A 27,621-nucleotide genomic window follows, 5' to 3' on the forward strand; every position below is an offset into this window, starting at 1 on the left:
CTCAGGGTTTAGCTGATCGCCATATTTGGGGTCAGGAAGAAATTTTCCTCCAGGGCAGATTGGCAGAGGCCCGGGGGGTGGGGGGGGTTCACCTTCCTCTGCAGCTTGGGACACGGGTCACTTGCTGGAGGATTCTCTGCACCTCAAAGTCTTTAAACCATGGTTTGAGGACTTCAGTAGCTCAGACATAGCTTAGAGGTTTGTTACAGGAGTGGGTGGGTGAGATTCTGTGGCCTGCATTGTGCAGGAGGTCAGACTAGACGATCATAATGGTTCCTTCTGACCTTAAAGTTTACGATTCTATGATTAAGCCTCTGAGACGGAAGACTTGATGTGACCTGGAAGTCAGTGGAAATATTTCCATTTATTTCAGTGGGATTTGGATCAGGGTCCAGGAGAAGTTATTGAAACAGGATGTGAAGGGACCAACTCTTCAGGTCAGAGTGGAGCTTAAAAGAAAACCAGTGGTTTCAAAGTTTTGAAATGCAGAGCTAACATCGAGTCAGAGATTTTCAGGCAGAAGAATCTAGATCCTCTATTCTGACATCCTGGGTATAACCAACAACCAGATCTTCCAGAAAGGCACCAAATCTCAATGTGAAGACCTCAAGAGATGGACAGTTCACCACTTGGTAGTCTCTTCAGTGGTTAATCATCCTCAGTATTAAAAACATGCCTCATTCTAATTTGAGTTTGACTGGCTTCAGCTCCCTGTCACTGATCTTGTTCTGCCTTTCCCCTCTATATTAAACAGCCTTTTAATAGCCGCTATTTTCTCCCCTTGAAGGTGTTTATTCCATATAATCAAGTCACCTCTGTCTTCATTTTGAGGAGCTAAACATCATGAGCTGTTCAAGGTGCTCGCTGTGAGTCATTTTCTTCAGCCTTTGAATCATTTTTGTGACTGACTCTTTTCCCCAATTTTTCAACATCCTTTTAAAAATGTGGCTACCAGACCAGTACACGGTATCCCAGTGCCTTACACAGAGGCAAAATCATACCCCTATTCCTATTCACTGCTCCCCTGTTTATACACTGGAGGACCACACAAGACCTTTATGCCACAGTGTCACACTGGGAGCTTGTGTTGAGTGGTTTGGCCACTGTGACTCCTAAATCCTTTTTACGCTAAGTGCTTTCCAGGATACTGTCTCCCACTCTGGAGTGAATGTCTAATATCACCAAACAGCCTTAACTCTGCCTCCATTTCTAGGACTTATATTTTCTTCTCTGTAGCACTCTTTTGCCACATCCTAGCCACAGACTGCTACGTCTGGTCTACACTTGAAAATTAGATCGCCTTTGCTATGTTGCTCAGGGCTATGAAAAATTTCTCTCTGAGCACCATAGTTAGACAACCCTAACCTCCAGTGTAGATGCAGCTAAGTTGAGAGGAGGATTTTTCCATTAACCTAGCTACCATGTCTCGGACAGGTGGATGAACAACATTGATAGAGCAACCCCTTCCCTCAGTGTAGGAAACATCTACACTGCAGCTCTAGAGCGTCACAGCTGCAGAGCCATAGCACTTTTAGAGTAGACATAACTTAGGACAGTGATACTCAATTAGATCTACCCGTGGGCTGATTGGAGAATTTTATGATACGAGATGGGCCATTTGCGCAGAAGACTCACAAAATAAAAAAAAAATTAATTCAGCTGCCAATAAATAAAGGCCTTGATTGCAACATGAGTAATAGTGTTTTTATCTTTTAACAAAATTTATAAATCATAATCATCACCTTTGCTTTTGTTTCCAAATGGGGCAAGAGACACAGGAGAAAGCGCTGCCCACCCCCAACTCACCCCCATCGCTGTCTCAATGCCAGGGGGAAGGGGGTAATTTTCCACCCCACATGATCCATTGCTCCCATACAAAGGGGGCAGCTCTCCCCACCACCTGAACCCAGATTGCACCACTCTCAAATTGGATCAGGGTACGTGCCCAGCTGGAAGAGCATCCCACCCCTTGCCCAAGAGGGTCCAGGATTGGGCCCAGTTCTCATCTCCCGGTGCGGGTCCCCGGCAGGGGGCAGGCCAGTCAGTGCCCCCCGCCGAGATTAGCTGCTGCTGGGGTTGTGGCAGCTGGGATTGCAGCAGCTGGGATTGCAAGCACGATGGCAGGGTCAGCGGCCCCTGGCTGGAATGCAGAGCTGCCTCCCTGCCTGGTGCAACTTGCTTGCCCCACTCCGACTGCTCCGTGTCCCTGCTCTGCCTCCTGCAGCAAGGCACTGCCTGTGGCACTGGGGCCACCTTCCGGAGCCTCCCTCCTTCCCTGGTGCCCAGCTCCCCCGTCCCAGCTGCATACTCACCTCCCCAGTCTCTGATACCTCCACACTGCCAACACTGGGGAGTCTCTGCCCACCTCAGGAAGCCAATGGGGCAATGGCAGAAACGCTGCTGGGGGGTGGCATCCCTGGCCCTGAAGGACTCATGGCCCAGGATGTGGGAGCTCAGCTTGCACCAATTTAGCCACTGCTGCATCTGATGGGTGTCAGGCAGGCTCAGCACCTGATGGCCTTGGGCAAGGCATGGGCAAGGTGGGGGCCCTAGAGCCTGTGGGCAAAGCAGCTCCAGCTCCCACGCAGAAAGGGCACTCTGCGGTCACATGAGACTCCTGCTGCCCACACCAGGATTGGTAACGGATGCGGCACGCCCAGAGGTGCTACAGGGGCTATGAACTGCCAAGCCCTGGCACAAATTAAGCACTGGCTGGCAGGCCCCACAGGAAGCCTTGTCAGGCCATCTATTGAGTGTCACTGCCCAAGGAGACTGTAAATGAGGTTTATTTGAGTGATCTTGGAGAGATCCAGTGCATGACTTAACCTGAGATATTGAATAGATATTCATACCCCATAAGGTTTTCAGAACAGGAGGTGACAAGCTGGGGACTCTATAGGGGTGATCATGACCTTTGAGGGCCCTTCTTATTCTTATTAATGATTTGTATTACAGTAGCCTGTAGAGGCTGCAAGTAAGACAGGGCACAGCTGCTCTAGGGGCTGTACATACACATGAAGTGGGAGGCAGTCCCTACCTCAAAGAGCTCACAGTCTAAACAGGCCAAACATAGGAAGCGTGGGAGAAAGGGGATGTTCTTATCCCTATTTTAGAATTGGGGAAGTGGGCTGGTGCCCCCCACCCACACACCGTCAGGCCCCTCCTGAGCTGGCCCCCATTGTGCCCCCCACCAACAGCTTTAGCCAACTGGAGCCATAGGTGTGAGGACTGAGAGAAGGGACTTGCTCTCAGCAGCCCCCCAGCATTCCCTGCAGCAGAGGAGCAGCAGCCCCACATGTGGAGAATCCAGCCTAGCCTTGGCATAGGGCAAGCAGTACCCAAGGAGGGCAGAGTCCACCGTCAAGCTGGACCAGAAGCCCCAGTGGGGCATTCACTCCTGGCGGGGGAAGCGGACATGTTTCCACTATCATCATCCTTTCGTTGTCTCCACCAAGAAGGGCCCCTTCAATTCCCAAGTAATCTGTAATGGGTAAAATTTACCCCTTCTGTCCCAGCTGGGTGTTTAGACTGTCCATCATAGGCGGCACCTACCCCTCACCACTGTGTCTGAGATCCGAAGCAGGTGGACTGACTCCAGGGTGCATTTTAAAATAGAGCCAGGGCTGTTCCTCAATGTTTGGGTAGCAGAGCAGTCAGGTACATGTCCTTCCACGTGCACTAGGTGAGGTGAGTGTGCCGGGTTCACATGCAGGGACCTTGTTACACTGACCCATACCTTTGTTACTCAAGACCAGACTACCGTAATGTGCCAAGTGAAGCAAGGCTGACACTCATCTCAATGGCATTTCTGTATGTGACTGTCTGTCTGTAACATGATAGTTCTTGAACGCTACAGCCGATAGATTCCAACATTTCAGGGAACTTTCCAGGCCTCAATGCGCAGAAGTCAATTGATTTGGGTGAAAACTGGAAAAAAATGAAAGGGCTACATTGGGGACACACAAAACCCTTGGGCATCTGGTTTGCAAAGCAAACAGCTTCAGCCACCTATGTCATTGTCCACAGGGCAACGTACCCCGCATCTCATCTCTGATCCTTCCAATGCAGATTTCAGATGCTGACACCCTAAAAGAAAAGAATGGAACAAAGGGAAAGGGAAAAAAATGTAAGAATGATGGAGGGAAGGTGGAATGGGAATGCCTGGGTGGAAAGGGGCAGTAAGGGTGCACACAGAGACTGTGGCATGGGAGGCAGAATGGGGAGAATGGTCTGGGGAAATGCAGGGGCACAAGAGAGCCTGAGCCATGGCTGGGAATGGTAAAATGGTGGGTACACAGAACCTCTGGGGAGGGGGGAGAATGGGGGACCGTGGATGGGGGTGGGGAAGAATGTATGAGGAAAATAGGGGAGGGAGGAGAATGAGAGGGGCACACAAAGCCCCTGGCTTAGGGAGAGATTGACAGACCATGGTGGGGGGGTAGGGGGCAACAGGGGATACAAAGAATCACTTGCATGAGGGAGGGGGTGGGGGTTTTCCGGAGTCCCTGAAATAGAGGGGGAAGGAAGAATGGCACGCAGGGAGTTGAGAGTATCAAAGAATTCAAGGAGCCCTCGGTGAGTGCGGTACACTCAGCCTATAGAAGGAACAAAATGCGTGACCCTATAGTGTAATGGGGCTACACCTTGAAATCACCCAGCGTCTGAAGCTGGTGTCAAATGCACTAGCCTGATAAATGGGAGGACCTTGATGCTGAGACCATATTGCACCAGTGCTCCAGGACCAGACCAGCTGTAGGATCTTACTGATGAGCAGACTGGTGTCAGGATAAACCCTTTATTATGGACAGAACTAGGTACAGAAATGAGGTAGAGGGATTTCCCACTGTTCTGAGTAGCTGCATCCTGCCCTGCCCTGGGCTGCTCTGTTTCTGGCCCAGCAGGAGATGTCACAGGAAAGCAGAAACGACAGCTAGAGGGTAAAAGAAGTATGGCACCTGTACACTTCCTGGAGGAATTACTCTACAGCACAGCAGCTACCTGTGCGTGAGCTTCCAGGTGGAATTCAAGGGGCTGGTTTTGGCCTTTAAAGGCCTAGATGGTCTGAGCCCTGGTGACCAAGAGTCCTGCCTCCCTCCCTGACCATTCACCTGCAGCTTAGATCAATGGAGGCGCTCAGCCTGAAGTGCCTGTGACATAACCAGGATGGCAGCGCTGAGAAGCTCCTTCTCTGTGCAGCTTTTACTATTCCGGCATCCATAGAACTTGCTTTTCAGAATTGTTATGTGAGATTCAGCCAAAATGTCTAGGTATTACTGGGCTGCATCTCTTCTCATGGCTCCGAATTACACCCTGAGCTCTCAGGAGCTGCTCTCCCTCCCTGCTGTGTAAACCCCTCAGTTACTTGTCATGGCTTTCACAGCTGAGCTGTACTTATGTAGTGATTTTAATCTCTCCTTGTCTGTCAATGCCTACAGGCCTCTTCCCTGTTTAGTTTTCACCCCCTCTGAATTTCTGTCGGTTTGGGGATACCTTTCTGGTACCAAAATGCCTCTTCTGGTGGGCAATAACTGTGGTCTCACAGAGCCTTCTAGAATTCCCTCTACTGCTTTGCTAACTCATATGATCTCTGTGCACACAGCCCAAAATTACTTTGCCTTTATTTCCTCCGCATTTGCATTGCGAACTCTTATCCATTTTGCTACTCTCTCTCTCTCACACACACATACACCAAGTCTTTTTTAGTGCAATTGCTTTTCTAGTATTTCTCCTGCACAGACTACCTGCTCTGGACTCACTCTCTTGAACTGGTTAGCTTGTATAGGTGGCCTTGTCCTCCAATGGAGATGGGGAACCAAGGACAGATGGTGATGGGGATGGAGCTATTTTATGAGCCAGGGGCTAAATTCTGCTTTCATTTACACTCATGAAAAGCTAGAATAACTCCACTGACTTTGGTGGGGTGATTCTAGATTTCTAACATGCAATGAGAGCAGAATATTACCCTAGGCATCTAGTAGGAGGTGCTGTGATAAACAGGACTTTACAAAGTTTACCAGATGCTTGGTCAATTAGTGGCAGATCTCAGAACAATGCTTTAGGCACAAGATCATCCTTTTCCACAATCTCAACTGGCTTAAAGGCTCAACCTTTCTTGTAATAAAGTGTTTGCCTGATATGCACATAAAACAAGCATCTCGTCTCACTCAGCCACTAGGGACATCACAACTGCCAAAGAAGAGATTGCCACAGACACTACATCCTGACTCTCCCTGAGCTGCTCTGGTCTGCAGTGAGGAAATTTCCTTCTTGAGGTCACATCAAACTCTGCAGGCCATGTCACCCCATAAAGAGCTGCTGCAGTAAAATGGGCACCTCTCACTTCATCCGTGCTGATTCTCCCTTTGAAGACATGACGACAGGAACAGACCCTGTATCTCTAGGTCTCTGACACTGCTGTGCTGGGAACTGCAGGGACACCTCAGCTACAGCACAGATTACTTCCCTCCTGGATGAGCGAGGTGCTAAAGAAGCACTTAAGGAAGACAAGGGCGTTGTGGAGAAGCTAAAGGAATTCTTTGCATTGGTCTTCACTGCAGAGAATGTGAGGCAGATTCCTGCATCCGAGCCATTCCTTTTAGGTGACAAATCTGAGGAGCTGTCCCAGACTGAGGTGTCATTAGAGGAGGTTTTGGAACAAACTGATAGATTAAACAGTAGTAAGTCACCAGGCCCATATGGTATTTACCCAAGAGTTTTGAACGAGCTCAGTTATGAAATTGCACAACTGCTAACTGTGGTATGTAACCTATCACTTAAATCAGCCTCTGTACCAGATGACTGGAGGACAGCTAATGTAACACCAATTTTTTAAAAAGGCTCCAGAGGCAATCTTGGCAATTACAGGCTGGTAAGCCTAACTTCAGCACCAGGCAAATTGGTTGAAACTATAGTAAAAAACAGAATGATCAGGCACATAGATGAACACAATATACGGGGGAAGAGTCAACATGGCTTTTGTAAAGGGAAATCATGCTTCACCAATCTATTAGGATTCTTATACGGGGTCAACAAAACTTGTGGACAAGAGTGATCTAGTGGATATAGTATACTTGGACTTTCAGAACGCCTTTGACAAAGTCTCTCAACAAAGGGTCTTAAGCAAAGTAAGCTGTCATGGGACAAGAAGGAAGGTCCTCTCGTGGATCAGTAATTGGTTAAAAGATAGGAAATAAAGAGTAGGCTTAAATGGTCAGTTTTCATGGTGCAGAGAGATAAATAGCAGAGTCCCCCAAGGATCTGTCCTGGGACCAGGGCTATTCAACATATTCATAAACAATCTTGAAAAGGGCAAAACAGAGGCAAAAATTTTAAAAAGTGGCAAAATTGCAGATGATACAAAATTGCTCAAGATAGTTAACTCCATAGCAGACTGTGAAAAGTTACAAAACTGGGCAACAAAATGGGAGATGAAATTCAATGTTGATAAATGCAAAGCAATACACATTGGAAAATATAATCTCAACTAAATATACAAAATGATGGGGGTCTAAATTACCTTTTTCCACTGAAGAAAGAGATCTTGGAGTCATTGCGGATAGTTCTCTGAAAACATCTGCTCAGTGTACAGTGGCAGTCAAAAAATCTAATAATGTTAGGAACCATTAAGATATGGCTAGATAATAAGACAGTAAATATCATAATGATGCTACATATATCCATGGTATACTGGCATGGATACCACATGGAATTCTGGTGGCCCCATCTCAAAAAAGATGTATTAGAATTGGAAAATGTAGAGAAAGGCAACAAAAATGATATGGGGTATGGAACAGCTTCCATGTCAGAGGAGATTAAAAAGAGTGGGACTGTTCAACTTAGAAAAGAGACGACTAAGAGCGGATATGACAGACATTTATAAAATTGTGACTGGTGTGGAGAAAGTGAAGAAGGAAGTGTTATGTGCCCCTTCACAAAACACAAGGATATGGGTTCACCTAATGAGCAGGGGTGCTGGAACAATTTTTATCATGGGGGTGCTGAGAGCCATTGAACCAAACTGTAAACCCTGCAGATAATGGAAACCACTTCAAGCCAGGGGGTGCAGTAGCACCCCCCACACCTGTAATTCCAGCACCTATGCCAATTTAATTAATAAGCAGCAGGTTTCAAACAAACAAAAGAAAGAATTTCTTCACATAATGGACAGTCAAACTGTGGAACTTGTTGCCAAGGAATTTTGTGAAGGCCAAAAGTATAATTGGGTTCAAAAAAAGAATTAGATACATTCCTAATGGATAAGTCCATCTATGACTATTAGCCAAGATGGTCAGGGACACAATCCCATGCTCTTGGTGTCCTTAACCTCTGATTGCCAGATGCTGCAAATGAATGACAGGGGATGGATCACTCAATAATTGCCCTGTTCTATTCACTCCCTCTGAAGTACCTGGCACTGGCCACAGTCGGCAGACAGGATACCGCGCTAGATGGACCATTGGTCTGACCCAACATGGCCGTTCTTATGTTCTTTTGCTTGCCCTGGTTTCAGAAACCTGCACCAGCCTGCTGCAGGGAGGGGAGGGGTGATGGAAACAACTTCCATGTTGCAGCAGTTTCAGAAGACTGATGAGGCAGGGAATCCTGCTGAGCTACTTAACCCCGGATGAGTCTACCAAGGACTCCCAAGGGACGGGTGAACTAGGGAGGAGCACTGCATTTAGGGTGTTTTTTAAATCACCTCTACTCTCTGTCTACTCCTCACATGAGTAAGCAAAAGACAGTCGTGTGAGACTTCTGAGTAAAGTCCCCATGTGTGACATGCTTCACTGGTACCACATGCCTCTGAAGAGAGTTAAACTGTCACCCAGAAAGCTCATACGCTCTCCCAGAATTGCACTGAAGGTGTGTTTAAGCTACATGGTATTGCACAGCACTTAGGGGCCCAGGCAGGTGGGCTGAGGGGCTCCCCTTCTGTGAAGAGGAAGCAAAATGAGAAGTCAGAGCCTGGGACATGTGCCAGAGAGGCCAAGAATGGTGCAGCTGACAGGGTTACTCTGTAGTGTCCCCTTCAGGCCATGCATAATACTCTTCTCCTTAGTCTGCAAAGTTTGGCCACCTCTTTTGAGTCAGGGTAGCCTGTGCCATAAGCTTGACGTCAGTCACTAACCAATCAAGTAGAAAAACAGCAACTCAGGACTCAGCCGTCTTCCCCTTTCAACACAGAGGGAGTGTTGTGGGGTTGATGCACATCTCCACGGGCATCAGACTGAGAAAGATGAAAAACCAGAGTTACGGCTCAAATGGCCAGAGTCTTTGTGGCTGCCCTTGCCTTCAAGGCAGTGTGGCCCAATGGTCAGTCTATGTGACTACACTTGAGCAGTAGAGCATGCTCCTTGGAATGGTGACCGCACCGCATGGTGGGTGAAGTGTGGATTAGGGGGACCCGGGCCCACCGTACTCAAGTCCCAACCCAGGGCCCGGAAGAACCAATTTTCCTATGTTCAGGCTCGGTCACTCTTTGGAACAGTTCCATTCCCTGGGTCGCTTCCTACCCTCACTTCCAGCGTTGCTAATCTCCTGGGGTCAACAAACTCTTGTGTGTCATCCTCAGCAGTCACCTGGGTGTCTGCAAGAGCCTCAGCACAGTCGGCCTCTGCAGCTGGGTGCTCCTGCAGCTTCCTGGGAGGAGCCTGTAAACACACGCCTACTCTCCTCCTCAGTCTGTCCAGACTGAGATGAACGTCTCCAGTCCAAGCATGCCCAGCAGGGGTGAGGGGGTGTGGCCTGTGTGGGTGAGGACTGTCTTGCTGGTTGCCCAGTCGGAGTGGATTTTTTCTGCAAGGGTCTGTTCTAGCTCCAGCTCTTTTCAACCTGAGAGAGCAGGTTTCCTGCATCCCAAACTTACATTTTTTTGGATTAGCACTGACTCTTGCCTTTTTCAGTGATTGCAACACAGAATCCATGTGACTGCCCAATTGTACTAAAAATAACCACATCATCCAAATAGGGTGCTGCAAACCGGCTGTGGTGGGGTAGGACTTGGTCCCTAAGCCTCTGGAATGTGGTCAGGGACCAGTGCAGCCCAATAGGCATAGTCATATATTGAAAAAGTCCAAGACGGGGGGCACATGCTGTCTTTTCTTTGGAACTGGGAGCTAGGGGTATCTGCCAGTAACGTTTCATTAAGTCAAGTGTGGTAATGTATTTAGTCTTTTCAAGTTGTGCAAGGAGTTTGTTGATGCATGGCATGAGGTAGCCATCAAATTGTGATTCTGAGTTAAGTTTCGTGAAGTCCATGCAAACCTGAGTGGTCCCATTGGGTTTGGATTGGGACCCTGAATCCCTGGACTACACCACGTGGTTGTTGACTCCCTAGTGTTGCCAAGGTCTAACGAGACCTGTATCTACTGATTCATGGAGCTGCTAAGGAATGCAAGAATCACATGTTCTAGTTTTACCTCTGGGCTGGTTTGAATTGGGTGTTCCATAAAATGTGTTTGCCCTAGCTGTTTGGAGAATATCATGTTGTAGTGAATTAATTAATTAATTGATGGGAGTGCTCAAGCAACCCCTTCACTCAGCTCAGAAAGTCAAGAAGAATCATTCCTCCAAAAATGTGTATGAAGAATCCACAACTTCTCAAAACAATATAGGCTAAAGACTTTCTAATAATTATTTAATTTTAAAAGTGTTTTGAGAAATCTAAACTTTAACTGTAAAGAACAGCATGGACTTTTGAAAACAGAATTTCATTTCTGGTAGAATTCTAATAAAATTGAAGGAACAGCACAGAAAACAGGTTGAATAAAACGAAGAGTGTAAAACTACTAAGTGTAAGTCTAAACTTACAGATGTTCTGAGCATCTCCCACCACAATGACAAAGGAAATATAATTGTAGAGAAAGAATTACAACTCTAATGCACATATGCCTTAACAAACTATGTATGTCATAAGATGAAGAGACTCCTAAGGTACTGGGAAGGTACTGAGCCAATGAAAGCGTGACAGCAACCAACTTTGAATCTAAACGAGCTTGAAAGAGGTGCGTTTTCCTGTAATTGAATGGAAATAGGAAGAAGAGCATGAGAACTCTAAGCAACTCCCAACCCCCCATGCACATCCTCTCTGCTCCCCCGCTTAACCAGCAAGCACCTCACAACTCATTTGAAAGACTTACCTCTAATTCCATGCCAGTGATTCAGGTGTCTATGAAAGGAGAGTCCATGAGGCCTTCTCAACTGTCTCAGTGTGGATGTTGCCTAGCTGCTGACCAGAAGTTGGCTCTGCTTCAGCCTGCTCCACTGTCTCGGTGTGGACCTTGCTCACAAGCTGGCTGGAAGCTGAGTTTCTGTGGCCTGCTGCCTGAGTCTGCCATGTCTGAGGGCGGTGGGGAGCAGAGGTGCTGTCCTTCAGACTCACCTCAGAAAGCCAAAATAGGTGGGTTTTTAAGCAATGTTGAGGAGAAAAATCTTCCAAGCCAATGAGATAACTGAAGGAAATTTAGTTAAAAATCCTGTGAAAGCTCTGGAGTCTATTGCATGTCTGGCTTGGAGGCAGAGAAGTCTGCGGAACTCTTCTTAGGGGATGACCCTAAACTAAGGCACACAGCAAATATCTGTCTGGCCGCTGTTTGCAAGAAATCAGGGAACACCCCATGGTGAAGACTCGCTGACCTGGGGAATCTCAAGTAGGAGCAGAGAGTGTATGTTACCTCTGCATTTGGCACTAGTGTAACTGCTGCAAGAATATTGTGTCCAGTTCTCATGCTCTAAACAATCTGCTCTTGGAATTATTTTGGGGAAAGTTGTCTGGTGTGTGTTATGCAGGAGGTCAGACTAGAATCTATGACATGGGTGGGTGAGGGAGGGGAAATGAGAAAAGATGAATCATTCAGGAACAACAGACGGAATGGGAATAAAGGCACTGCAGCTACAGGTCCCCAAGAAACCTCTGGAGGTCAGCCACACCAAGGAGTACAAGGATGTTCAGAAAAGAGGGAGGAAAAAAACAGCAGGACAGACATGAAAGCAAATGGAATGGTCCAGAGACAGAAGAACACGATTAGAGTATGCATTAAAGTATTTTTCTAAATAATGGATATCATATTCTGATATTGCTATGATGATGATATTTGTAGTAGAGAGAGAGAGAGCCTGGAGCACTGGGCCTGGTGCAAGACATAAAGGCTGTGAACCAGAGCAGGCCTGGCCTTGGCAAAATAACACCATACTTGATATTTATGTAAATACTTTTCAAAAGGCTAGTACAGATACACCTCAATCTAGTAGAAGATCAGATGGTCTGACAGAACAATGAAGATGGATGATTTGTCCAAAATATCAGGAACAAACAGATGTCATGAAATACGTAAGGTGGTACATAAGTTGTGTATCCCAGTTGTTTGTCTCAGTCTATAAATGTTGGGGTACCTCACCTTGACCCTGTATGCGGCCTCGGGGACAGCAGAAAGTCCCACTGCTGACTGAGCCACTCCTTGCCTCTGGACACTCATGTGTTTGTGAACCTGTAACCAGGGTGCTAGGACTGTGCTTTCAGGGCAATAAACCTGGCCAAGGGCCTTTGTCACCAAACAGTGCCTGAGGTCTTTCTTTATGAGTAACGTTGAGGTCGGCTAAATTAACATGCTGCACTATCTGCTAATACTAGTAACATTGATGCCTCCTGAACAGAAGCGTGGAGCAGCCTGAACAGCGATACCAAGGCAATGACATTCCGGCCTTCAGGACTTAACAACAACAGGATATAGTTAAACAGATACTGGGGCCATGCAGCACCTACAACAATTCACATGGAAACAGTATATTTTATGGCTAAAAAGCCATATAAAGGAGTCCACTCAATGAAGTGCACCTCCTTGTGGCTGTCTAAGAATTAGTCAGTACTTACTTTGTGCCAGGGCTTGCCAGGGCCAGTCTACACTAGGCAGTTCATAGCCCCGACACCTTTGGCCTTGGTGTGTCAGTTATGAAAGTAAAAAAATTTCTTGAGCCTCAGCACCCAATTGCTTGAGCCCTGGCACCTCTTTCATTACATATTAAGCACTGGAATTAGTTCTCACCCTATCTGGCACTGCCTTTTGTCAGTTGCTTATGCTCTGGACCTCTCCCCCTTTTCTCTGACTCAGGATGCTCCCTCTTCATGACTCAGCCCTCCAGATAGGTCGCTACATTGTCCTCCTCTTCCAGTGTGACAAAGTCCCCCCAGACAAGCTGTCCCTATGCCATCTCAGGCAGTCTTCTGTTCCAACTCCAGGTCCTGCACCTCTTTGCCAGTGGCTGGTAGGGGAAACTGGGCCTGCCTGCTACGCCAAGTTCCAGCCCCCGGACCCTATGACTAGCAAGCTTGGTCTGCTCGGTATCACCTCCAGTTATTGTTTCCTTGAGCTTCTTCTTATCCCGTTGCTTATTTCTGAGTTTACTTCCAGAGCTTCCTCCATGTTCCTCCATGAGGCTACTTCACCTCTCTAGGCCTCTTGCCAGACTCCCCAGTCCAGGGCAGGATTACTGTCCCCCTGGATTTCCTCCTTGATCCTGGCCAATGCCCTTTCCCTCTAGGGAGTGACTTCAGCCCTTCTCACTGCAGCCCCTTCGTGCTCTCACTGGCTTCACCTGCTATTAGGCCTTATGACTTCCTGGTTCCCCTCCAGGTGCAGCATTTAATGTTAATATGCCCTTCCTAGTCCACAGATCCCCACTCAGAATTTCTATGGGGTGGCCACCCCATGACACCACAGTTAGAGCTAGTTGCAAATTTTCTAACAGAAGGTTATTCTATCAGAAAATGCCAATTAATCAACAGTGAAACATTTCAGAAACGTGTCAATTGTGGCATCTCTGCCAAGTTCCCTGCCAGCTCACCCGCCCACCTGGCTCCTAAACAACCTGTCTGGCAAGCAGCCAGAGCTCCTGGGCTCCCAGACCCCTTAGTAGCCTGGGCTCCCAGTATCCCTGGCTCCTTAGCAGCCTCCCTGGCAAGAAGCTTGGCAGCCAGGGTTTCCAGCTCCTTGTCAGTCCACTTGGAGGATTGCTGCAGCAGCAGGGCTCCTATGGTCATGGCTCCATGGAAACCAGGCTCCCAAATTCCCTTGCTCTCCAGCTTCTCCTGAGACAGGGACATGCATCCTGGAGATGAATACATGGCTGAGCAGATGGTGTTGACAGGAGAGCTTTGACTTCCTCCACTATAGGATTCTGGCTGGGAAGAAGGTCTGCTGAAAAGAGATGGGCTCCAGCTAACCAAGAAGAGGAAAGGCATGTCTGCCCACTAACTCACTAACCTAGTGAGGAGGGCTTTAAATTATGTTCAAAGGGGGCAGGTGACAAAGTGTACAGGTAAGTATAAAAAAGGCGACATTAGCGGAGGGCTAGATGCTGGAGGAAGGGGATTACAATAGGGTGACAAGAGCAACAAGTGGGGAAATAGTGGGGGGAATCTGCTCAATACTTAGGTGTCTACACATAAATGTCCGGAGAACTGGGAATGAAAGGAAGAACTGGAAGTGTTAATATAAAAACTAAGTAGTGACTTAACTGGCATCACTGAGACTTGGTGGGACAAATCTCATGACAGGAACACTGGTGTAGAGGGGTGTGGCTTGTCCAGGAAGGACAGGCAGGGAACAAAGGAGGAGAGGTTGCATTACACACCCAGAATATACACACTTGTTCTGAGGTCCTGCAGGAGGTGAGAGGCAGCAGAAAATGCCAATTCACGAAAGGTGAAGTGCTTCACAGGAACATGTTGATTTCCACATATCTGCCTGGTGAGCTGCCAGGAAACAGGCTTCCTGGAATTCAAGTGCAAGGGTCCCTGGGTCTGTAACCCAGATCTGCTGACTGCTGCATGGCTTCTGTGTCCACACTGCCATGCACAACAGCCTCAATCAACATTAGGTGTCCCGCTCACAGATTCTCTTACTGGTGGTGCCTACCACAATCCCTGACTGGCCCAGCCATATTATTTAAGGCCTACTCAACATGCGTAAGCCTATAAGAACTTGGCCCTGAGTAAGCTGCATCATTTAGCCCTTTTTGTATTGGGTGCTCCCCCCTCCAAACACCATCCAATGTCTCATCCATGCATATTCACAAAAAGTGAAGCACTTCATAGGAACATGTGGATTTCAGCATATCTGCCTGGTGATCTGCTGGGGATACGGGGCTTCCTGGGCTCCCAGACTCATCTGTAGCCTGAGCCCCCTGTATCGCTGGCTGCTCAGCAGCCCACCTGGCAGATAGCACCACTGATGCAGCTCCGCCGCTGTAGCGCTTCTGGTGAAGATACTCTAAGCTGACGGGAGAGAGCTCTTGCATTGGCTTAATAACTCCACCTCTGTGGGAGGCAGAAGCTATGTAGTGCTGCCTACACAAGGGGTTAAGTTCGGTATAACTACGTTGCACCAGGATGTGGATTTTTCACACCCCTGAGCGACATAGATATATCAAAGTAAGTGTGTAGTGTAGACCTGCATTTTATTAAAGGAAGAAAGATCCATAAAGTCCTGCCTCCTAACTGTTTCTCCAACTGTCTGGGGGACCTTGTGTCACCAGTGTGACATGTCACACTGCCAAACCTGGGAACTAGGAGGAGGTGGGGGATCACTGATGACCCAAAGCAGAGAGAAGGGTTGGGTTTCAAGGCAGGATTTGCTGGAGCAGAGAGAGCACTTGATGAATGAAGACAGTCCCTTCAGGTACAGGGGCAGCAGAGCGGCTGGCATGATGCCAAGAGATGGGAAGAGGAGAAAGACAGAGAACAAAGAAGCACATGGGGATGTTCTAACCTATCTTCTCAGGGTGATGTATATACCATGCTCCTTGGTGTAAAGGCAATTTAACAGTTTGATGATACATGATGTGATAGGGTCGGGCCAAATGGCTACAGGAGAGTAATAGAAGGCAGATATATTAGCCCCAGGTTAAGTAGGTTCCTTTTCCCTGGGTAAGGTAACAGGGAAGGTTCCAGAACAATCAGGAACTTTCTGGACACAATTAAGGCAGACAGGCTGATTAGAATACCTGCAGCCAATCAAGAAGCTGCTAGAATCAATTAAGGCAGGCTAATCAGGGCACCTGGGTTTAAAAGGAACTCACTTCAGTTTGTGGTGCGTGTGCAAGGAGCTGGGAGCAAGAGGTGCAAGAAGCTGAGAGTGAGAAGGCGTACTACTGGAAGACTGAGAAGTATAAGCATCATAAGACATCAGGAGGAAAGGCCTGTGGTGAGAATAAAGAAGGTGCTGGGAGGAGGCCATGGGGAAGTAGCCCAGGGAGTTGTAGCTGTCACACAGCTGTTACAGGAGCCACTGTAAACAGCTACAATCCACAGGACCCTGGGCTGGAACTTGGAGTAGAGGGCTGGCCCACATTCCCCCCATCCCTCCAACTCCCTACTTGATACCGGAGGAGTTGAACTGGACTGTGGGTTCCACCAGAGGGAAAGGTCTCTGGCCTGTTCCCCGATCCACTAGGTGGATCAGCAGAGACTGCGGGGATTGTTCTTCTTCCTTTCCCCATGCTGGCCAGTGATGAGGCTAACTGAGTGAATGGCAGATTTGAGCTATGAAAGTGGCCAGACTGAGGGCTGCCATGAACCTCTGAGGTGAGAAAATCCACCAATAAGGACAGGACCAACCAAGGCAGAGGAAGAACTTTGTCACAATGATCATACATCTTCTCTTGCTTTCTCTACCTCCCAGCTTGGTCCCAAGCCTGGAATATGTATCATAAAGCTACATACATATGTCAATATATAGAAGTCTTGAGGTGAGTTAGAAAATTGATGAGAAGCAACTTTATTAACACTGTGCTTAGTTTAACTTGCATGAACGAGTAGGGGAGGGAGAACTCTAGTTCAGTCTGAAGCTACAGACACGCTGCCTATCAATGCAAGATGCCAAGCCAAAAGCATTACATCATCACAATTTATTCTCATTGACTGGTCAGAGCTCAAGGGCTGGACACAGTTACTAACTCCTTGTCAATAAAGAAGCCTTACGGCTGCCTAAAGAAGTTTCCACAGTTGTCAGCTACATCACAAATGAAGTGAAAACATACCCAGCTTCTCTTCACACCTGAGCCTGTCTGAGAACACTACACGATTATTGTACATGGCTTTTTGAGTCAATTGTAGGGTTATTTTTTGATATTATACTTAATTTTGTTAAATCCGAGTTACATAAAAACTAGTAACTTATCTGTTTCAAGACAATAAGTTCATTTCTCTCACTGTGTATGTGAGTCCAAAATAAAAAAAAAATCAAATTCATGCACAGGTTTGGGGTATTGAGATAACCTTTATCAAGGAAGAACACAGAACTGGTATGATTTTGGTGCAATTGACGCAAAACTCATCACTGGCATTATATCAATGTCTTTGGGGTCAACGAGAGGTTTCAAGGTAAAGTTCTGCAAAATCATTGTCAGTACCAAAAATAGCTCCATCTGAGCCAGACCCACTCCCATGCAAATTCCTTTCCCTACAATGAAAAAGTAATTTTGAGTTGATCCTGGAGATCTTTCTCTGTAGCACATTTTAAATACTTATTATGGAAGCAAAATCTCAGGATTAAAATTAGATGCACAGAGTAATTCAGGGCAAGTACATGGAGGATAATGGCTATCTCTGAGTTCAGGAAGGTATGAAAGCAATCTCAGAACTGTTAGCAATTATCTTCAAGAGCTCACGAAGGATGGGTGAGGTCCCAGAAGACTGCAGATGGAAAAACATGGTACCCAGCTTTAACAAGAGGAACAAAGAGGACCAGGGGAATTGTAGACCAGTCAGCCTGGAAAGATACTGGAACAAATTAGGAAACAATCAATTTGTAAGCACCTTGAAGATAATAGGGTTATGAGGAAGAGCCAGCATGGATTTGTCAAGAGCAAATCAAGCCAAACCATCCCGATTTCCTTCTTTAACAGGGTTACTGGCCTAGAGAAGAGAGATCATTAGCAAACAAGGGAAATGTGGTCTAGATCAGTGGTTCTCAAAGCCGGACCTTCGCTTGTTCAGGGAAAGCCCCTGGTGGGCCGGACCGGTTTGTTTACCTGCCACGTCCGCAGGTTCAGCTGATCGCGGCTCCCACTGGCCGCAGTTCACCGCTCCAGGCCAATGGGGGCTCCGGGAAGGGTGGCCAGCAAGTCCCGTGCCGCTTCCCACAGCCCCCATTGGCCTGGAGCGGCAAACCGCGGCCAGTGGGAGCCGCGATCAGCCGAACCTGCGGATGCGGCAGGTAAACAAACTGGTCCGGCCTGCCAGGGGCTTTCCCTGAACAAGCGGTGGACTGGATTTGAGAACCACTGGTCTAGATGAAATTACTATGAGGTGGGTGCACAACTGGTTGAAAAAACTTACTCAAAGAGTAGCGATCAATAGTTTTCTTTCAGACTGGGAAGATGTATCTAATGGGGTCCTACAAGGTCTTTCCTGAGACCAGTACTAGTCAATATTTTCATTAATGACTTGGATAATGGAGTGGAGAGTATGCTTATAATATTTGCACAACTATAATGCAAAACTATAAAATGGCTAAGCAGTAATTCTACTGAAAAGGATTGGGGGGTTATAGTGGATATAGCCGTTAAATATACGTCAACCATTTGATGCAGTTGCAAAAAAAGCTAACCACAGTGTGAAGTGTATTAATTGGAGTGTTGTATATAAGACACAGGAGGTAATCGTCTTGCTCTGCTCAGCACTGGTAAGGTCTCAGCTGGAGTACCCTGTCCAGTTCTGGGCATCACACTTTAGGAAAGATGTGGATAAATTTGAGAGAGTCTTGAGGAGAGCAACAAAAATGATCAAAGATGTAGAAAACCTGACCTATGGGCATGTCTAGTCTTGAGAAAAGATGACTGAGGGGGGACCTAATTATAGTCTTCAAATATGTGAAGGGCTGTTATAAAGAGGACAGGAATCAGTTGTTCTCCTTGTCCCCTGAAGGTAGGACAAGTAGTGATGGGCTTAATCTACAGCAAGGGAGATGTAGGTTATATATTAGTGTTACGAATTACACCTGAGAGGACACGCACAACAACTGCTGCGAATTATACCTTGTAGGACACGCACACAAATGCTACGAATTACACCTGGTAGGACACACACACAAATGCTGCGAATTATACCTGGTAGGACACGCACACCAGTGCTGCGAATTATACCTGATAGGTCACACACACCAATGTTGCAAATTATACCTGATAGGTCAGGCACAGTTCGAATCTAGGCTGAGGCACAGAAACAAAGTCCACAACTGCAGAGTTCCCAAAAGACACTAAGTTTATTACGCTCGAGCATGGTGCCCCCCTGCTAGCCAGGAGGGGACCCTGAATACAGATTATACAAAGGTTATATACTTTTTAGCAAAGCATGTTGCCCTCGTGCATCGAAAACCTTAGCCAATAAACAAACCCTTGTCTTATTTACCACCTGTCCCTGCTTGGTGCATTCCTTGTGCTATACCAGTATGTTAATTACACAGCATGGTCCTAAAGCCATGCATTAGTAACTTTTATTATCAGGATGGGAGGCCTCACATCAAGGCCAAGAGACAGGGAGTTAGAGACTAACAAAAACCAGATACTGGGAGTCAAGGCAGGCTGAAGACAAGGAGGAGGATTTTCACAGGGATTCAGTATCTAAGGATCACTCCTCCTGGTGTATGATGTGCTGGCATTTAAACAATGGTGGGCCCCAAACCAAAATGGAGTCACATGTGCTAACTTTTCCCTAACAGTCCTCCCTTTCTTTTTGTACATCAGTAAGCTATATTGGGGCTGAGTAACCGCGCTGCAGGGTTAGCAACTGCCGACAGCACATACTGCAGCATTGTAGGCATACAAAAAATAACGCAAAAACAATAACAGTCAAAAAAAGTAAATACAAAATATGCCGTCCCCAAGTCCCCACATCCAGTAGCCATGAGGTGAGCCAGTCCCAGACCTCCTGGAATCCTGCTTTGGTAGTGTCGAGGCTGATGTGGTGGAATAGGGCTGCCTGTTGCTCGAGGATGTGGATGTCAGTTTCCACCCTATGGTGCTGATTTACACATACACAACAGCTTGAGTTGACCAGAGCACAAACCCCGCCCTGATTTGCAAGGAGATAATCCAGGGCTAGGCAGTTTTGCAATGTAGTTTGGGATAGCTGGGTGACTTCAATTTGAAGGGCAGATAGAGCATCTGCAGTAGCATTTGCCATTAGTTCCAAAGCAGCTGAAATGTTAACTATAGCTTTTTCCAGCTTGCTTACTCCCATCCATGGCAGAAACCAACGCACAAAGGAGTGAAAGCCTTTGGGCCGTTGAGAAAGGGGGTTTAAAGGAATACTTCGTCTGTCCCTCCATACTAGATTGCGGATCTCTCCCCAGGTCAGGTTCTGGTGTACTGTCACGGTGGGTACTATAGCCCCTAAGGTACATGTACCACACCATCCTGCTGGGAGAACCTTATAGGCTGTGTGATTGCATAACCAATACCAGCCAGACCCCTCGGGGACTAGCCACGGGGTTCTGGAGTAGGTAAAGGGACCTCCTGCACCAGAGCTGATTTGGGTGGTGTCCTTGCACCCCACAAAATTCCCTACAAAAACTGTATTTTCTATGCCCTTACGTCGTGACACACATAAAGCATAATTATCCTGCGCCACCATATCAATAGACCATATTTGGATTGTAACATTCCAGTTAAATGTAGTGTTTGCCCATAGCTTAGCTTGGAGTGTTCGATTAAGGGGGATAGGTACCCCTACCAACGGGACCCCCTGACCTAAATATGTGGGGGTATGAATACAAAACCAACACTGCGTTCGATTTACACCCTGTTTGATAACACGGGTTAAATTCAAGAAGCCCTCCCATCCTTGTACTGGACTTGGGAATAGGGAGAGGACCCCCCCAGGCAAACCATACCAATGTCGGCATCCTCCCCTGTACCATACAAAAAACACTACCCCCAATGTAAGTCCAATAAACAGGAACACAAAAAGTCCTGGTGGGCTGTGAAGGTCCCAGTAGCTGGAAAGCTCAGTCCATGGGTTGGTTGTAGGGTTCATTCGTGAAGTGGCTCGTCCAATGGCTTGTCAGGGTCAGGTGGGGGTCCCAGCGCCAACTTAACGTAGCTATGATGGATCCAGGAACCTTTACCTGCAAAGGAGTGGTGGCAGACGGTGGGAGTAATGTCCGTGGCTGTAAGGCGTTTTTGGTATTTATACTTGCCTACCAGCACAGGTTCCAGCCTCTGGAATAAACCCACCCCACCACTTCACTTCACATTCCCAAGAATAAATCCCACAACTTCCTCCCTGCCAATGTACAATGCTCCATTTTTGCCATTAAGGCCAACTCTCAGTGTCTTTTGCAGTCAGGAATCCTTGGGTTTTGGTGGTTTTAGCAGAGCAGGCATTTTTTCTTTTTTCTTGGAACAGTCATGGTTTTGCATTATACAGGGGAGAGGTTACTAGCACGTCACCCTGTAGTGCTTTGGTTTCTTTAGCAAATACTGAATGCAGGTTAGCTTTGTCATTGGACAAGTGAGAGGTTACTAGCACTTCACCTTGTTTTTTTTGTCGTCGTTGTTTTTTGTTTTGTTTTTTTGCTGTTTAAAAGGAGGAAAGAAAAAAAAACCCAGAAGGAGGGACAGGCTGATCAGTAGTTGAAGTGAAGTCATCTCGAGGTGGAGGGGTCTTTTTGCAGTAAGAAGCATGGGTCCAGGCAGTCAGTCCTTGTCACTTCACAGCGGTGTTGGTAGTTAGCAGGACTTAATAAGGGCCTTTCCAGCATGGGGCCAGGGTAGTCTTTTGTTGATGGACCTTTATTTAGACCCAGTCACTTGGTTTTAACAAATGGCAGGTTTGACCCCACCCTCTTCCTCACCCACGCTGTCTCCAACAGACAGGCAGCTCCCAATAGGATCCAAACCCCAAATAAATCCGTTTTACTCTGCATAAAGCTTATACCGGGTAAACTCATAAATTGTCCACACACTGTAACACTGATAGATAGATATGCACAGCTGTTTTGTGCATCTTCAGTCTTTCCAGAAAATATCTTCTGAATGCCCCAACATTTTTAAATATCCCCCAGGGAGGCCCAGGCATGTAATCCACGAGAGTTGGGAAAAAATTGTACAACTATAAAGGTTGAAAGAAAAACACAGGTTGATTTATCTGGACACAACAGATAATCATAGTGTGCACTCAAATGACTCAACTACAGCAGTACAATACAATACTTCTGAGGCATCTTCTATCAAAATGGATTCAACAGAACGTTGCAAACTCCACTAAATCAGACTATCGAACATATACAAATTCATCACAAAAATCCCAGTGCCATTCAGTTATAGCAACTAAGATACACGCCATTTTTTCCAACATAACACACATCCTTTTCTTGAAAAAACAAACAACTCCCCAAACTTAGCTCTAACCACAGATTTTCTTAGGCAGTTATAAACCATTATAGATTTTAAAAGGACACTACACTTTAGACTTCCTGAGGTAGCAGTTAAAGGGCCAAATTACCTGCTGGTGTAACTCTATTTCTTTTGACTGAACTATGCCAGCAGAGAGTTTGGCCCTTCATTGTGCATTTCGTGAGGTTTTCAGGGATGGGGTGAGTGCGTGGTGGCTGGCTGTGAACTGGAAGTGAAAGGAAGTTTGCTTTGGATGTGAGGAATGTGATCACATTCACCTAGCACATTGCAGAAGTCCTAGGGAATGTTTTGATGTTGATGTTGATATCAGTGTTTTTATTGGTGATTTCCTTGATTTTTTACCAATTGTGTAGATAGAGAATGTCGTCGAGCAAACTTAATTCTGACCTAACAAAGTGTTTTGTGTGGGAATTTAAACAATACATAGAAACAAGTTTGAGGCTGGGTTTGGTAGCAGCAGCAGCTTAACAAGGAGAAGGAGACCATTATGGGAATCTGAAATAACACTTGTTTAGTGAAAATTAATAGTTAAAGAAATAAATCTCTGTCCCCTCTCCCAGTACAAAGGAGAAGAATAGAATAAACACTTGAACATACCGCTGTCCAGGGTGAGCACTGGAGCTTGCCATTTTCCTCTATAAGATTTATTAATGTCACAAACTTCTTATCTTCATAGTCAAACCGGTCCCCAGAGATGATGGAGCAGATGACGTTGGAGACAGCGTGGGTGAGGAAGAGGGTGGGGTCAAAGGGCCGCCCTGGAGCAAAACAAAACTCAAAAAGAGTCAGTTTTAATTCTGTGTTTTCACCCTCAGCATCAGAGTCACTGACAGCACAGGGATGTTGTGGATTTTCTACCCCAGGGCAAGGTGGGGCTCATTGTAATATTCCCTGAGGAGGGTGGGTTAGGGCTGCCCCAATCCCCCCCTCTTACCTCTCACATGCTAAATTAAACACGTGCCACTTTTTTTTCTTGGCAATCAGTTTTTCACTGTCTGCTCTGCTGCTCTCTGCCTGGCACACTCTGGTCTGACCAGGGGCCATCAGTGCCTCTCTGAGTGACACCTGCCTGTCTGACTTGAGGCCCATTTAACAGAAAGAATCCCAACCCTTTCACAAGAAGATCCTGCTCAGAGGGCTCTGCCTGAGTCATCACTTGTGTTTTTTAGCATCATTACTATTTAGCACCATTGTAAAGGCAGTCTTACTATATCGTGCTGAAACTTAGAGACATACTGAAACCTCATTATCTATACTCCAAGTTCTCATAAACAACTGCCTTTAGACAAATTCTCAATATCAGATGGGTTAAAAAAAATCACAAATGAAGAACTCTGGAGGAAGATGAAACAAAAACTGATGGGACAGGAATGAAACTGGAGATGACTACAACATATATGGACAAAAGACCTGAATATCATCATAAGACAGGCATTGGACTGGAACCCTCTTGGCAAGAGGCAATAGGTAGACCATGAGTAAGTTGAAAATGCATAATTGTTAGTTATCAAATTGACATTGGAAGACGCTAAGACTGCAGTAGGAGATTGGCAAAGATGGAAGGCGCTGGGGAAGGCCCTATGTTCCACAAGGAATGGAGAGGAGTACGGTAAGAGAGAATGAGTGTCAGTTATGAAGCACTGTAAATGTACACAGTGATTACAAACATTCCGATGGAGCCCATCGCTATCAAAGGTAGGTGCCAAATATGTATCAGACATCTAGCCAAGAGCAAATGAGAAGCAGCAAACTGTAGGCGTGGGTGTCTTCTTAACCCAGCACACTGGAACTAACCCGCTCTAATATGGTTCACTGTGTTAGGGTCTACAAACTCTAGACAAACATTTTCAATTTGCTCATTGGTCACAGATCAGAGGGGAGAAAATGTGAGAAAGAAACAGCCAGAAATGGTCATCTCTGGAACTTTTCACACATCCTTTCCCATTACATTAACACAGGTTGTTATATATGCAGTTAATGGCTTGAGTTATTAGACATTTGAACCAAATAATTAATATAATGAAAAACAGAAAGAAAGATAAGAGTCTTTGACTCCTCAATTTCCAACAGACATGAAACAATCCCCACCGTGTGTGTTTCTGAGTCTTTCCACCAGAAAACGGGTTTCTTCCTGGATACGCTCCTCAATACTTTTCTTCCCCATCCCAAAATTTCTCAGATTAGCCAGGGCAAATCAGTGGAGCTGCTTCCATCGTTCCCCACTGCTGAAAACAATATCTGGAAACAGGAAGAGAACAGGAATGAAAGGAGGGAGGGCCAGACTCAGTTTGCCTCTTTGAAAAATACCCAAACATTGGTGAGTCAAAGGTTCCATTTCAACTTAACTGATATTGTGTCTGTGTTCTAGTAGGGAGACGACATTACAGCTACATTGCAAATACTGATTGCAGTATTGCTATTGCCATGTGGGACCCCAGATATCAGAGAGACAAGGTAGGTGAGGTCATATCTTCTATTGGAGCAACCTGTGTTGGTGGAAGGATAAGCTTTTGAGCTGCACAGAACTCTTCCTCAGGTCTGCAGCAGGTAATTAGAGTGTCCAAGCTAAAAACAAGGTGGGACAGACTGCAAAAGAGTTTCACATTTAACAGAGACACTGGTTTTTTGGCCCATTGCAACTATTTATAAGACACCCTGCTGACTAACCCTCCATCATCCCACCACTGCAGAGGTGTTAATTGTCCATTTCATGTTTATAGGACACTTCATTTTCAGTCGTTTCCCAGAATGTGCCCAAGTTACAAGCCTTTGAAAAAAATCACATTTCACACATGCTCAATAGAGACTTCTTAGAGCTTAGCAGCTAAAATCGCCAAAGGTTCTGTCCTCCCAAGGCGTGAACCAGCACCTCACAGATCCTGGTGCCTGTCCATATGTAAGATGAAAACCCACTACTGCTATCAGTTACTCCATTAACTCAGTGCCTATGCACCTACACAGACATATCTTAATTCTAGCATTCCCTAAATTCTGAGTGCTTGACTTTACAACCTTAATAATGCTTTCAAGTAACTACACTGAAGGTTGTTTTCACAGTCACTGTGATTCTAATATAACTATAGTTCACTTAATGCATAAATCAGATAAAAGACTTCCTGAAAAGGACATCTTGGTTCCATATTTATTACTCCCTCATAACTAAAGAACCTTAAAAAACAAGGGTCCCAAATAAAACAATAATAAAAATAATCCTTCTCCAGCCAAGGGATCTGACTAGTTAGTGAGGACAGGTGAGGAAGGGGATAGGAATTTGTGGTTTGTTCTGACTCTCTTTGCCTCTCCAGCCCTGCTCTTCTGGCTGTATTCTGTGCCTTGTAGGGTAGGTTGGCCTGACCGTTTTCTCTCATAAACCTTTAGTGAGATGTTAGGAAACATTCAAGTCAGTGAACCAGTGATGAAATGGGGATTGAGGTCTTTCCTGGAACCAACAGTATCTATCCAATTTTTACTACCATTTTAATGAAACTCCACCTGTTTCCCTTTTCTCTTCTCAGTTGCATTCTCCCCATACAGAAAACATCAGCTCTATATGCTGACGTTACTTGAAATGTACCTGTTTCTTTGGCATGTTTTTCAAATAATGGCATACTTCCTCTTCCACTGAACTCCTCCCCGGGACTGATCAGAGCTTCCTTCAGAATATCATGTCCATACAGCACCACAACCTGTTCTGAACCTAAGTATATTGTGAAAATCGAGCCGTACTTTTCACTGAGCTGTAAACATTTAGCACAAAGACCAATAAGTTTTAACTTAGATCCACTTATAGAAGGATAAGAATGTGAGTTTGGTTAACCTTTAAAAAAATGTTGTGACCCTCCCCTCCCCCTTATACTGAATCTGTACAACTCTTGATTGCATACTGAAACATTAAGACTCTGAGATGCATGACATGATGTGACCAGGAAATCAGTGGAAATATTCCCATTTATTTCAGTGGGATTTGGATCAGGTTCTGTGAGAAATTATTGAAACAGGATGTGAAGGGACAGTGCAGCTTAAAAGAAAACCAATGATTTCAAAGTTTGGAAATGCAGAGCTAACATCGAGTCATAGGTTGTAAGGCAGAAGATTCTAGATCTTCTCATCTGACGTCCTGTCTAGAACAGGCCATTCACCCAGTTAACCATGTATTGAGCCCAATAACTTGTTTGACAACCAAATCTCCCAGAAAGGCACCAAATCTCGATGTGAAGACCTCAAGAGATGGACAATTCACCACTTGGTAGTCTGGTCCAGTGGTTAATCACCCTCACTGTTAAAAACATACCTCATTCTGATTTGGGTTTGTCTGGCTTCAACTCCCAGCCATTGGTTCTTGTTCTGCCCTTCTCCTCTACATTAAACAGCCTTTTAATAGCCGCTATTTTCTCCCTTTGAAGGTACAGCAGAACCCTGTTTATCTGATCTAACAGGGACCGGGCCCCGATCAGATAATCAAAAATTCGGATAATCCGGAGAATGGGACAGTGCACGGCTGCAGTTCCATCTAGTAGCCACAGGATAAAGCACCCACCTGTGTGTGCTGGTTGTTCGGTTAATATGGAGAGCCGGATAATGGAGGGTTGGATAAACAGGGTTCTACTGTACTTATTGCTTGTAATCTAGTCTACTCTCAGCCTTCATTTTGAGATGTTAAACAGAATAAGCTGTTTAAAGCTCTCACTGTAAGGCATTTTCTTCAGCCATTGAGTCATTTTTGTGACTCTTCTCCAATTGTTCAAAAGGTGGTGACCAGACCTGTAAACAGTATTCCAGTGCCAATCTCACCAATGCCTTACACAGAGGCAAAATCATACCTCTACTCCTATTCACTGCTTCCCTGTTTCTACACTGGAGGACCACACAAGACCTTTACGTCACAGTGTCATATTGGGAGCTTGTGTTCAGTGTTTGTGGTTTGTTCACTGCGACTCCTAAATGCTTTTCACAAGAACTGCTTTCCAGGATACTGTCTCCCACTCTGAAGCTAACATCACCCAAACAATCTTAACTCTGTCCCTCCATTTCTTTCAGGGCTGACCTTTTATTATCTCAAGACCAGACTAACATAATGTGCCAAAAGAAAAGGAGTACTTGTGGCACCTTAGAGACTAACCAATTTATTTGAGCATGAGCTTTCGTGAGCTACAGCTCACTTCATCGGATGCATACCGTGGAAACTGCAGCAGACTTTATATATACACA

General features: G+C 46.0%; 1 pseudogene across 1 annotated transcript; it reads right to left on the bottom strand.

The window, feature by feature from the left end:
* Nucleotides 1-19,240: 19,240 nt before the first annotated feature.
* On the bottom strand, nt 19,241-27,123 carry LOC140914642 (cytochrome P450 2H2-like; annotated as a pseudogene). The gene is made up of 5 exons (XR_013636116.1): nt 27,101-27,123; nt 25,988-26,196; nt 24,502-24,651; nt 23,011-23,171; nt 19,241-22,108 (listed from the first exon to the last, which is right to left on the bottom strand). The product of XR_013636116.1 is annotated as a cytochrome P450 2H2-like (transcript).
* Between the last annotated feature and the right edge of the window lie 498 nt (nt 27,124-27,621).

This window comes from Lepidochelys kempii, chromosome 7 (genome assembly GCF_965140285.1).
Source record: "Lepidochelys kempii isolate rLepKem1 chromosome 7, rLepKem1.hap1, whole genome shotgun sequence".
NCBI classification, from domain to species: Eukaryota; Metazoa; Chordata; order Testudines; family Cheloniidae; genus Lepidochelys; species Lepidochelys kempii.